The following is a 14,184-nucleotide window of genomic DNA, read 5'->3' on the forward strand; positions in this document are numbered from 1 at the left end:
CATTCTTCATAGAAGCCCCCTAGTCAATTTTCTTTCGCTTTCTCTAAATATCTCCTTGATATGTCTCATCTCTCCTTGAACCATCAACAACATCTGGCCTCTCATTACTCTCGGTATCCAAAAATGAACCTCCTTACCCTTCCTGCCATCATGTCTACCAGCCTGTATGTATCTATAAACTTTACCATCTCTTCAGTTATAACAAATGGATTGCTCATGGTCTAAACCCCATCTTTCTACTAGATTCTATCCTCACTCACTTTCTCTAGGACTTTAAGTTATTCTCAGTTTCCTCTGCATCATCTCCATAAATACAAATGTATACTGCAATTTCTCCAACGTTAAACAAAAATATGTGATCCGATGTGCCCATCTAGCTCTGAAATAGACCTGCATTCCTACACAGCAAAATGCTTCATAAAAATTGTTTACACAGATAGTTTTCATTTTCTCATCTCACATTCTTCCATGGAACTAATCTAATCAGGCTTTTCTCTTCAAAATCCCACAGAAAACATTTTCTTCAAGGTCACTAATATCTTCATATCGGCAAATACAATAATCAAGGGGCACAATTGCATCTTTTAAGACCTCTAGGTCTTTTTCCATGAAATTTGATGTGAAGGGTGCCCTCAGAACACTTTCAATACAGTGGCCCCTGGTATAATTTTCTAGGACTTAATTTCTATAGTCAATATTATTCTGTTTTATCAATATTATTGCAGCTAAGCAGGTGTACTTCATCTATTTCACTATTGAATAATATTTGACTATGTGAATATATGTGTTATTCACTCTTTTATTAATTGCAATTTTCTTAGTTTTCTATAAAAGATATCTCTAATAAACATTCTTGTACATGACTCCTAGTGTCTATGTGCAATCTTTTCTCTTGAGTATATTTAAGGAGCTTGATGCTATAATCATTTTTTATGTGAATGATCATCTATATAAGGTGTCAAAATACTTTCTAAGTGATTATTTACAGCAATCTACAATAATTTTTTAAATCACACCTTCTCCAACATTTCGTAACATCAGACTAATCAATTTTTGCAAATGGAATAGATATGAAATGGTGTCTGTTTACCATCTGTATTTGCATTTCTCTAATTTCAAATGAAGTAGAATATCTCTCCATATGTTTACTGGCCTCATGCTATTTACTTTCTGTGAAATGCATGTACACATCTTTTGCTCATTTTTTCTAGTGAGCTGTTATATTTTCGTTAACTTAAAGACTTCATATTGTATATTCTTGACTTAATGTTTTGTTGATGATATAAATTACAAATGTATTATCTCAGCTTATCTTTTCACTTTCTTTGAAATGTCGTGATAAATAACCCCAAATTTAGAAAAAATGCAAAAATATGGGCAGCGTAATCTTTCAATAGCATTCAAGGGAAAGACCACTCAATGGTTACCTTGGAAAATATACTCAGTTAAATCCACTGTTTGCTACTATTTAAAGTTCATAAATGTCAAGAGGTTTCGGGTTAACTTGTAGATGTTCATCTTGCAGGGATAAAAATAATTTTATCTTGGTATAAGTGATAACTACAAAGGTTACAGTTTATTGCCCTCTTGGACATTATTCAATTTTGTAACTAATTCTTCAATTATCCTAACATATCTTTATAAAGTTTCATATTATATTAGTTAGGTTCAACCAGAGAAGAAGAATCAGTAGATTATAAATACATATATTTTAATATGTTGTATGTTAATATAATATATTGAATAATTAACATGATACATATGCACATATATATGTTTATAATGTTTACAAGGAATTGTCTTATACAATTGTACAGGTGGCTAAGAAGGCCTGAAGACTTTAGGACACAGTGGACAGAAAATGAAGATCATAATCGGGTTTGACCTTTGCAGGCATGGCTGAAGTTTGTTGTCCACAGGTGTTATAAAGGAAGATCCCTAGGGAGGAGAGTAATTGCAGACCCAGCTTCTCTTTGAAGACTCTGAGCTCAGGGAAGGTCTACATCTTCTTATAAAGTTCCTCAAACTGATTGTCAGCCCCACCCAAGATAATTTGTCATTTAATTAAGTCAACTGATATAAAGGATTTTAATTGCATCTGCAAAATTCCTTTACAGGAATACCTAGATTACTGTTTGATTGGATAATTAGGAGAAATATTTGCTACAAAATATTCATAACCTCCCTTTTCTTTCAACTTTCTCAAGGGAATATCCCTTGTAATCAACATTAACAAGAAACACACCATAGAAGAATTCTGGCAACTGGAGTTTACCCTAGTCAAGTTGATACCTAAAGAAACCATCATAAGATGATATATATATTAATAGATATAGATGGATATGTAGATATATAAGCATAATGCATGCATGCACAAACATATAGACCTATATATAAATATGTATCTATTTTCTTAAATACTCTTTGATTGGTTTTAATATTATAATGCTTTCCTCATTATTTAATAAGCTAAATAAAATTTCTGAGTTGTAGTTATTTTATATTGACATAAAAGTCATGATTTTTCCATCTAAAATTTTTTTTTTCTTTTGAGCTTCCACTGAGATTTGCAAATGAATTCACCAGAACAAGACAAGTAAAATCTCTTCCAAAGAAGTGCATATATGCTAAGACCAGGTAGGCATTTTTTGGCTTCCCATGGTTAAGCTCAAGCAGTAAAAGAATTTTAGCTATGTCCTGCTAGTTTTGTTTTTATTTAAGTATGATCTTATATTTCATTTATACTTTGGTTCACACATGCAATAAATTATTCCCTATTTTTGGCAACAATAATTAAGGATTTGGTTTTACAGATGACCATTGGTGATATCTGTTAGATGATTGAAACTCAATTCCCTGAAGAAAGAAATGTCACAGAATTCATTTAGTCATTTTGTTTGTCTATACATCAATTTATGATCTCAAATCAATTAAAATTTTATGTTCACTGGGAACAATAGTCTGAGAAAATTTTTGAGATCTTTGAAGAGTTTTTGTGAGTTTATGTTTACTTTTGATTTGTGGCTAAAATTATAGGACTTAAGGTATAAGATCGTCTCCATAATATAGAGAAGACTTTATATCTCTGTGTATGAATATAAAATGATTATCTCTATCTGGATTATATTAATAAAATGGATAATTTATAATATCTCTTACAATAAAGGTGGTTTTTTGAAATTGCCTTTTAAGTTAAAATAAGTACTTATATAAATCTGATAGATCAAAAATCACAGAAAATACAGGAACTTATCTAGTGTTGTATTAGTCAGAGTTCTCCACAAAAAAAAAAAACAAAAAAAAAAAACCCGGAACCAATAGGAGAGATAGATAGATAGATAGATAGATAGATAGATAGATAGATAGATAGATAGATAGGAGGAGATTTATTATGGGAATTGGCACACATGATTATGGAAGAAAGAAGTTCTACCATCTGCCATCAGCAAGCTGGAGATTTAGGAAGCCAGTGATATGATTCAGTCTGATTCTGAAGTCCTAAAAACCAAAAGAGCTGATGCTGTAACTTGTAGGCCAAAGCCCAAGGCCTGAGAACTGAGTTGGTGCCACTAGTGTAAGCACTGGAGTTCCAAGGCCTGAGGCCCTCAATTGGATTGGATTTGGATGATGCCAGTCTACAGTGGTAAGGGTAGATCTTTCCTCAGCCTACAAATTCTAGTGTTAATCTCTTCCAGAAACACCCTCACAAACACATCCAGAAATAATGTTTTACCAATTATCTGGGTATCCTTTAACCCAGGCAAGTTGAAAAATGAAATTTCACAAGAGTCATAGATTTTAAAGGAAAAAACTTTCTTGTAGAAACTGGTAGCTTAGAAACATTTTAAGTACCTAAGTTCACATAATTACAGCAAGTCTTTGGACAAATCAGATTCCTTCAATAATTATGCATTAAAAAAGAAAAAGACAGCTACATATTTTTTGTCTGATTTACCAGTATTAACTATAATCTAAATATACATTGTATTTTATAAAATTATGGGCTTGTTTTATGATGAAGAAACTAATGTAAGCTTTCCAAGTTCCCTTTCTTGGTTTATGAATTAAAAAGATAACATATACTCTACATAACACTAAATATTATAGTAATATAAATTTAGTTTCAACTAAATTAAATCATATTTTCAAAAGATGTTTTTATGGGAGAAATGATGTTTTGTGTCAATTAAAGTGTAATTTCTATGATCTTAAACTTAAAAACTTGAATGACCATTAAATAAATTTAATAATGAATAAGCTTTGGATATCTGGATAATTTCTCAGTAAGCTAGAACAGTGAAATCATGATAGCTAAGCATAATTCCAGCTTGTATAATAGCTTTCTGCTATACTGTTTACCTGCTATTAGAGTGGTTATGTCTTTGGTTATAAAGTATTTTTTGATTAAAAATTATTGTTAATACAGGTGTTTGTGACTACACTAGAAACTCTAGTGAGTAGAAATACAACTTTGTATACGAGGTGATATGATAAGGTTTTGTTTCTCAAGGGAAAAAGAGAGTAGTAGTATTGTACTGTAGCAAAGTGTCTGTTTCTTCTACAATACGAAAGAATAGATTGAAAGAAAATTTTAGGGCTATTTAGGGACTTTAGGAAACTTTAGAAAATTTAGGAAGTTTTAGAAGGTATTAGGAAAGGGAATTCTATGTGCCTTAGTTTGTATTTTCTGTCTGAAAAAAAGCTATAAAAGATATTTAAAATTCAGCAAAATTCATTGCATATTAAGAGTCATTTATAAGATATTTTTTATGGGAAACCCATAAACCTATAACATCAAATAATATAATTATGCAAAATTAGAATTTGGTTTTTTCTTTTTAAAAGAATAAATCTATTTTAGAGCTCTTAATGAAGAATACTAAAAGTTTATATTTTAACCTTCTATATAATTTGGCTCAGAGAACAAGAGACTTCATATTTCACCAGAATAATCATTACTGCTTTTTGTTGACTGCATCACGTACTTGGTTAATTAAGAAGAAATAGCTCCTTACTTATATAAGAGCTAAAGTTCCTTACAATTGTGTTTTCTTCTGTGTTTAATTTTTAAATTTACTGATTTTAATTAATCATTAACTATAGTATTTTTTCTCTGGCATTTGTAAACTTGACCTCATCAAGTGACCGAGTCAATGCACAACTCTTTAGATTTTTGCCTTTCCAAGAGTGGATTGAAGAAAAATAAATTTTTAGAATAGCTTTTATACCTCAATCTACTTTTTGGATTTCTCATAACAGTCACAGAAAAAGAATGATACTAGAAATATTAGAAAAATTTCTCCATATTTTTAAAAATTAGCTTCATATTATTGTGTATGCTGCATAGGAAGATTTTTTTTTTTAAAGACATAGTCAAACTTCCTAGGTTAAGTTTGTATACTCCAGAGTAAGGTCTTGGAGATTCATTGAGATTTGTTAAACTCTATTGTCCATAATATGTCCTCACCCTCAGGATATATATTGGTCAAACTATTATGAAATAGTTATGTATTGTTCCCAAATAGAAATTTTACTCTCCTCAATTCTAGGATTATTGTTTACTATAAGAAATTAACTAAATTTTCAGTCTCATTATAAACTATATCTCATTCCCTCTAATATTTGCCTGAAGGATCTGCTAAAAGCTATAGGCTAGAATTGTGTCTCAAATCTTGTGAGAAGGATTATACCAGATACTATGAATTATTGATACTTAAAAAAAAATAGACTCTTGGGTAAAAGCTTACCAGCTGACATCCCTTAGACAATTTTAGAACAAACCAGTGGATTGATTAAAATTTTTCAGTATTCTTTTTAGTCTATAACAGATCTAATTCATGAATGTATATTGTTAATTTGAAATCCAGCAGAAAAATATTAATTGCATAGAATTAAATAAACTGATGCAGGAAGTTTAACTGTGTGAATTTATTTGGAATAATGTTGATACTTTTAATTTTTTATTAATAGCTTTATTGAAGTATAATTCACATATGATAAATTACATATATTTAATTTGTATTTCCCTAATAATTTTTTTTTTTTTTGAGACAGAGTCTCGCTTTGTTGTCCAGGCTAGAGTGAGTGCCGTGGCATCAGCCTAGCTCACAGCAACCTCAAACTCCTGGGCTCGAGAGATCCTTCTGCCTCAGCCTCCCGAGTAGCTGGGACTACAGGCATGCGCCACCATGCCCGGCTAATTTTTTTATATACATATCAGTTGGCCAATTAATTTCTTTTTATTTATAGTAGAGACGGGGTCTCGCTCTTGCTCAGGCTGGTTTTGAACTACTGACCTTGAGCAATCCGCCCGCCTCCGCCTCCCAGAGAGCTAGGATTACAGGCGTGAGCCACCGCGCCCGGCTATTTCCCTAATAATTAACAAATGATTTGGGAAAGTGTTCATGTACTTATTTGCCATCTATATATGATATTTGAAGTGTTTATCCAAATCTTTTGCCTATTTTTTAACTGTATTTTTTCTTATTGTTGGGTTTTGAAATTTCTATACATATTATGTACAAAAGTCATTTATCATATGCTTTGGAAATACTTTCTTCAAATTTGGGGCTTATCTTTTCATTCTCTTAACATTGATTTCTAAAATCAAAAGTGTTTCATTTGATGAAGTTCAATTTATTACTTTTTTCTTTTATAGATTCTACTGTTGGTGTCATACGTAAAAATCCTTAGCTGGGTGCAATGATGGACAGCTGAATTCTAAAAGACCTACAAAGAAGAACTAGCACCTATCCTATTGAAACTGTTCCATAACATTGAGAAGGAGGGGATGCTTGCTAACTCATTCTATGAAGCCAGTACTACCCTGATACCAAAACCAGAAAAAGACACAACAAAAAAAGAAAATTACAGACCAATATCCCTTATGAACATGGATGCAAATATCCTCAACAAAATACTAGCAAATCAAATCCAATATCACATCAAAAAGATAATTCATCTTATCAAATGGGTTTCATCCCAAGGATGCAAGGATGGTTCAACATATGCGAATCAATAAATGTGATTCACTACATAAACCAAATTAAAAACAAAAACTATATGATCATCTTAATAGATGATGTAAAAGCATTTGATAAAATATAGCACCCTTTCATGATAAAAACCCTCAACAAACTAGGCATAGGAGAAACATAACACAAACTAGTAAAAGCCATATGCGACAAACACGCAGTCAACATCATACCAAATGTGGGAAAGTTGAATGCTTTCCCACTAGAATTTTTAAAAGTTTAAATTTTACATCCAGGTCTATAATCCATTTTGAATAAATTTTTATATTGTGCATGATGGATCAAATATCATTTTTTGAACATGGAAGTTTAATTATTCCAGCAACATTTATTGAAGGCTGAACTTCTCCAATGAATTGGCTTTGCATTTTTGTATATTATAATTTGTCTATATATTTTTGAACAAATGTGGGTCCTATTTTTATACTGTCTATCCTGTTCTATTGATGTATTTATCTACCTTCATGCCAATACTACACTGACATAATTACCTTATGATAAATCTTGAATCATCAGGTAGTGTTTTCCCTTCAACCTTGTTCACCTTTTCAATGTTGTCTTGATTATTATAGGTCCTTTGCCTTCCCACATGAAGTTTAAATACAGTTTGTGAGTTTGTACAAGAAAAACAAAACAAAACAGAAAACCTCCCAGGATTTAGACTGAGATTATTGAAGTCTGTAGATTCATTTGGGTAGAACTGACATTTTAACAATATTGAGGCTTAAAATCCATAACAATAATGCACCTCTCCGTTTATGTAAGTTCTTTTTAATGTCTCTCGGGGATGATTTGTAGTTTTCAGTATACAGGACATGCATGTCTTTTGTCAGATTTATCCCTAAGTATTTGATATTGTTTTAGGCTATGTAAATGACATTGCTTATTAATTTCACTTTCAGTAGTTCATTGCTAGAAATGCAATGAATAAAATGCAAAAATGCAATTTCTTCTTTTAGTATGTTGTTATACTCACTTATTTGATCTAGTGGCTTTCCTATAAATTTCATGAGATTTTCTGTATAAGTGATTATTCATCTGTGAATAAAAATAGTTTTACTTCTTCTTTTAATATGTGGATGCCTTTTAGTTCTTTAACTCACCTCACTCTACTGGATTCAGAACAATGGTCAGTAGAAGTGGTAAGAGTGGACTTTGTTTTACTCATGATCTTAAGGGTAAAGTATTCATTCTTTCACTGGTGAATATAATGTTCATTGTAAGTTTCCCATAGATCTCTTTTATCAAGTTTAGGATATTATATTTAATTAAACAATTCTTTCACTGTCATATGTAAGTCATGTTTGACATAGATGAGCAGCACATGGGCATGGAATATCCAGCTCTAAAATCTTTATCACATTGGATTTAATCCAGTGTTTTTCTCTATCTATTAAAATGATCATATGTTTTTTCTCTTATTTTTTACTTTGTTAATTGGTGAATTGTATTGATTTTTAAATGTTAACCAACTTTGAGTTCTGAGGATAGACCTCACTTGATGATGATGTTTTATCCTTTTTATATATTTCTGTGTTTGATTTGAGGTTAGTTTATAATTTTTGTATAAGTGTTTATGAGGGACATCAACCTGCAAATTTATGTTTTTGTAAAGCCTTTGACTGGTTTTATATGAAGGTAATGCTGGCCTCCTAACATGAGTTAGAAATTATTCCCTTTCCATTTTCTGGAAGAGTTTTTTATAGTATCAGTATTATTGCTTTCTTAAGTATTTTGTAGAATTCACTAATAATGGCATCTGGACCTGTAGCTTACTTTTTACAATGGCTTTCAATTATAAATTTCATTTATTTAATAGATATAGGGTTATTCGGGTTATATATTTCCTCTGGAGAGAGGTATGTTAATTGTGTCTTTCATGAAACTTGTTAATTTCATATATATTTTCAAATTTATTGGTATAAAATTGTTAATAATTTGCCTTTATTATCATTTTCTCAATTTATCAAATCTTTTATTTACAAAAGCCAAATAACATTTTGAGAGCCAATAAAATAAACTTGTACTTTTTTGTGTTAAAATGACCACAAGCATACTTAGAGAAAAAGACATTTTTTGAAATTTAATTAATAAAAGAAGTTTTTTCTTTGACAGCAGTGTAATAAGTCCTCACTTAATTTCATCAATAGGTTCTTGGAAAGTGTAACTTTAAGTAAATGATGTATAAGGAAACCGATTTTTTTTGCCATAAACATTATAACAAAACAATATTGAACAAAACAATGTTATTTGAGGAGCTGCTATACGTCTTTTTGCTTAAAGTTGTAGTTGCCAAGAACCTACCAACGATGTTATATGGGGACTAACTTCATTTATTTCTTAACACAGTTACTTATGTATGCATGTGCAATACGTAATCCTTATATATTCAGTACTTGTTATATAACAAATTAAAAGAATAAATTAGATAAGAAATGCTAAGTCTATTCTCACATCCCTTTCCATTCCACTCCACAAGCACATGTCTCAATATTGATGGGAACATCTTAGCATGCTGAAGATTAATCTAGCATATAAAAATGCCCATTTTTCATAAAGTATGGCCCTTACACATCACCCAACTTCTTCTGGTGCTCAGCTAATCAGTCAGTGATTGATTCTCCAACAGGACTTTCCAAAGAATCATCAAGCGGGCTAGATGGCTCCTAGCATATCTCAAGCTGGTTACTCTGTTTTCTCTGAGATCCCATGGACATAGCTGACAAGGCTCCTGCACAAGCTCCAATTCCAAGGTCACCAAAGTGTCTCCATATTCCCACAGAGGAACTTACAGAAAATTGTTCAGTCTCTTCAAATTGTATTTTTTGCCTTTAAGTATGCCTTGTAATTTTTTGTCGACAGAGGACAAGATGCACTGGGTAAAAAGAACTATAGTAAATAGGTCTTTAGTGATATAATGGTAAGATGTAGAGGGAAGAGAACCATTCTAGAGTCTAATGATTAGGTCTCAGATTTTGGTGAGCCTGTAGTGCTGGACTGTGAACTTCACTGGTATTTCTCCCTCCTCCTCCCTCTCATTAGATGACATAGCATGGCTGGTGGGAGACTGAAATCATGTGTTTGTGATAAAACCTCAGGAGAAATAATGTCTCCTATGACAGGCATTGTTAAAAATCAGTGTTCTGGTATATTTCAAAATGATTTCTTTTTATTTTTTTCATGCCCCTGCTGAAAGCATGAGGGGATATTTTCTAATATCCACTGTAAGGACCTGATAGAGCTCCTAGAGGTAGAATTCAAGAAAGTATGGGGGCCTCCCTATGACTGGGTCCCGCAGGATATTTTAACTCACATTGTTGATCATACTGAGCCTCCAGAAACTTGTTAATTAGAGTTCAGGTTTTCATACCCCAGCACTTGTTCCCTCAGTCTTATGCTTGGTGGTTTCTGCTCCACTGAGATTCTCTATAAGCCTCTTTCTCTGTCCAATTGGCAGGCAGTGCTTTGCCCTGTGACCTTACTTCTCTGATATGCCTAAGCAGAGCTATTGATTTTTCAGTCTGTTCATATTTTTACTTGTTAGGATGAAATGATAACTTCTAAGCTTCTTATATAGCAAACTAAAAACTGGAATCCTTTATCATAAATTTAATATCTGTGTTATCTGTAGTGATTCCACTTCTCCTATTTTTGGCACTGATAATTTCTGTGTGTGTGCACATGTTTCTTTTAAATTTCAGAATATCACGGGGGTACAAATATTTTGGTTGCATGAATTGTTTTTGTACTCCTTAAGACAAAGTTTTAAGTATACCCATCACCCAGATAGTGTACATTGAACCATTAGGTATGATTTCACCCATTCCATTCTCCCCTTTCCCACCTGTTTGACTTCCATTGAGTTTTACTTCTACCTGTGAACATGGGACATTATTCAGTTAGTTCCAGTTTAATAGTGAGTACATGTGGTGTTTGTTTTTCCATTCTTGCAATACTTTACTAAGGAGAATAGTTTCAATTTCCATCCAGATTGTTACAAAAGGTATTAACTCATTCTATTTATGGCTGAGTAGTATTCCATGGTATTTACCCAAAGAAAAAAAGTCATTCTATGAAAAAGACACTTGCATTCAAATGTTTACAGCAGAACAATTTACTGTCTCAGAGATATGGAATCAACCCAAGTGACCATCAATACATGAGTGCATTACAGAAATGTGGTATATGGTACTGATCATTTTTGTTTTATCTCTTTTCTTTCTAATCAGACTATTTAGAAATTTGACAATTTTATCAATTTTCTTAAAGAACTTACTTTGTTTTCATTAATTTTCTCTAGCGTTTTTTTTTCTATTTCATTGATTTCCACTCTGACCTTTATTATTTCCATTTATCTGATAACATTAGATTTAGTTTGTCTTTTTTTCTAGCTTTTTAAGACAGGTCTTTCACAGAACACCACTTAGCCAAATGCCCATTCTACATTTGTATAAGTCTATATACAAGATAATATTCTTTAGATTTTTGAAATCAATTTAGAACTAACTTGAATGTAAACTAATACCTAAGTGAAGCCTATGCTTTCTTAGTTTGAAAAGTAAACCTTGCATTCCTATGACTATAGGTAAAACCTTAGACAAAACTTAAAGCATACTCACTTAGGACTGGAACCAGGTAAGTTTGCCCACTCTCTCTACTTCTATTCAACATAGTGCTGGAAATCCTTGCCAGAGCAATCAGACAAGAGCAGGTAATCAAGGATGTCAAATGGGGGCAGAAGAGGTCAAACTCTCACTCTTTGTTGATGATATGATATTGGATCTAGAAAACCCCAAGGATTCAACCAAGAGCCTCCTGGAATTGGTAAATGAATTCAGAAAAGTATCAGCATACAAAATCAATGTACACAAATCAGAGGCATTCATATATGCTAATAAGAGTCAAGCCAAAAATCAAACCAAAGATGCAACACCTTTCACAAGAGCATCAAATAAAATTAAATATTTTTGAATATATTTAGCTAAGGAGGTGAGAGACCTATATAGAGAGAACTATGAAACATTGAGAAAAGAAACTGTAGAGAATGTACTACAAGGCTTTAGCAATTAAAACAGCATGGCATTGGCACAAGAACAGAAACATAGACCAATGGAACAGAACTAAGAACCCAGATATAAAACAATCCTCATATAGCCATCTAATCACTGACAAAGTAGACAAAAACATACACTGGGGAAAAGAATCCTTATTCATATATGGTGTTGGGAAAATTGGATAGCCACATGTAGAAGACCGAAACAGGTTCCACACTTTTCACCTCTTACAAAAAATCAGCTCACAGTAGATAATAGACTTAAACCTAAGGCATAAAACTATAAGAATTCTAGAAAAAAATGTTGGAAAAACTGTTACAGACATTGGCCTAGGAAAAGAATTTATGAAGAAGACCCCAAAGGCAATCACAGCAACAACAAAAATAAATAAATGGGATCTGATCAAATTAAAAAGCTTCTGCACAGCCAAGGAAACTACCACAAGAGCAAACGGACAACATACAGACTGAGAGACAATATTTGCATACTACATATCTGATAAAGGGCTGATAAGTAGAATCTCTATAGAACTCAGGATAATCAAGAACAAAAAATCAAATTACCCCATTAAAAAGTGGGCAAAGGACATGAACAGAAACTTTTCAAAAGAAGACAGACCAATGGCCAACAAACATATGAAAAAATGCTCAACATCTCTAATCATCAAGGAAATGAAAATCAAAACCACAATGAGATACCACTTAACTCCAGTCAAAATAGCCTTTATCAAAAAGTCCCAAAACAATAAATGTTGGCATGGATACAGAGAGATAGGAATGCTCATACACCACTGGTGGGAATGCAAACTAGTACAACCTCTGTGGAAAGTAATTTGGGTATATCTCAAAGAACTAAAAATAAAAATACCATTTGATCTAGCAGTCCCACTACTAGACATCTACCCAAATGGAAAAAAGACACTTTACAACAAAGACATCTGCACTAGAATGTTTATGGCAACACAATTCACAATTGCAAAGATGTGGAAACAACCCAAGTTCCCATCAAGCCCTCAGTGGATTAATAACATGTGGTATATGTATACCATGGAATAGTAGTCAACCATAAAAAACAGTGATGAACCTCTTATCTTGGGTGAAGCTAAAGCCCATCCTTCTAAGTGAAGTATCACAAGAAAGAATGGAAAAATAAGCACTACATGTACTCACCATCAAATTGGTACTAACTTAACACTTAGGTGCTCACATGGAACTAATATTCATCAGATGCCAGGCAGGTGGGAGGGAGCTGGTGGGGATGGCTAAATTCACAACTACTGGGTGCGGAGCACACTGTATAGGGGATAGGCACACTTGTAGCTCTGGCTTGGGCAATGCAAAGGCATTATATGTCACCAAAATGTTTGTACCCCCATACTATTTTGAAATGTAATTAATAAATAAAAAGAGGGGAAACCTTAGACAAATTTCTTCACAATTGAAATGAAGGTGAAACAAAATGTTAAACAACTTCTAACAGATTTTACTATCTCTTCTACTCTGAAAGTACTCACTAATAAAAAAAAAATCTATTCTTCTATTGACATTTTATTATAAGTTCTTAACTAAATACTCATTTAGGCCAACCTACATCTCTGGTTTCCTTAATAGGCTTAAAGTAATAACCTAGAAATTTGGAAGCTAATTCACAAATTGTCTATTTAATTTTACATAACAAAAAAGTGAAAATATTTACATAACTGTATAGTTCCACAAAGCTCAAAATCAGAATTTTTAACAAATCAAAACTCAAAATAAATATCATTTTCTCAGAGAAGTTATAAAATAATGATTATATTAAGTCCAAAAAGCTAATTCCTCAAGTTCAAAAAGAATATCTGTGGAGAACAGGTACTCTAGGGAACTATTTTCTCCCAAATATATTTATGCTTATTTTAATATTCTATGCAGATGATTTTCTTTCAAAATTCAGGCCACTAGATTCTAAAATTACTACAGAGCTTATTACTTGTGTCTTTCTTCTGTCTACCCACATCTTCTTTACACCAAGAGCTCAATAAATATCAATTATGGTACCTAGTTTCCATTGCTAGGTCCCAACAACTCTTCCCTTTCTTGTGTGTGGAAACCACTCCT

The sequence above is a fragment of the Microcebus murinus genome, chromosome 17 (assembly GCF_040939455.1).
Source record: "Microcebus murinus isolate Inina chromosome 17, M.murinus_Inina_mat1.0, whole genome shotgun sequence".
In the NCBI taxonomy this organism is placed as follows: Eukaryota; Metazoa; Chordata; class Mammalia; order Primates; family Cheirogaleidae; genus Microcebus; species Microcebus murinus.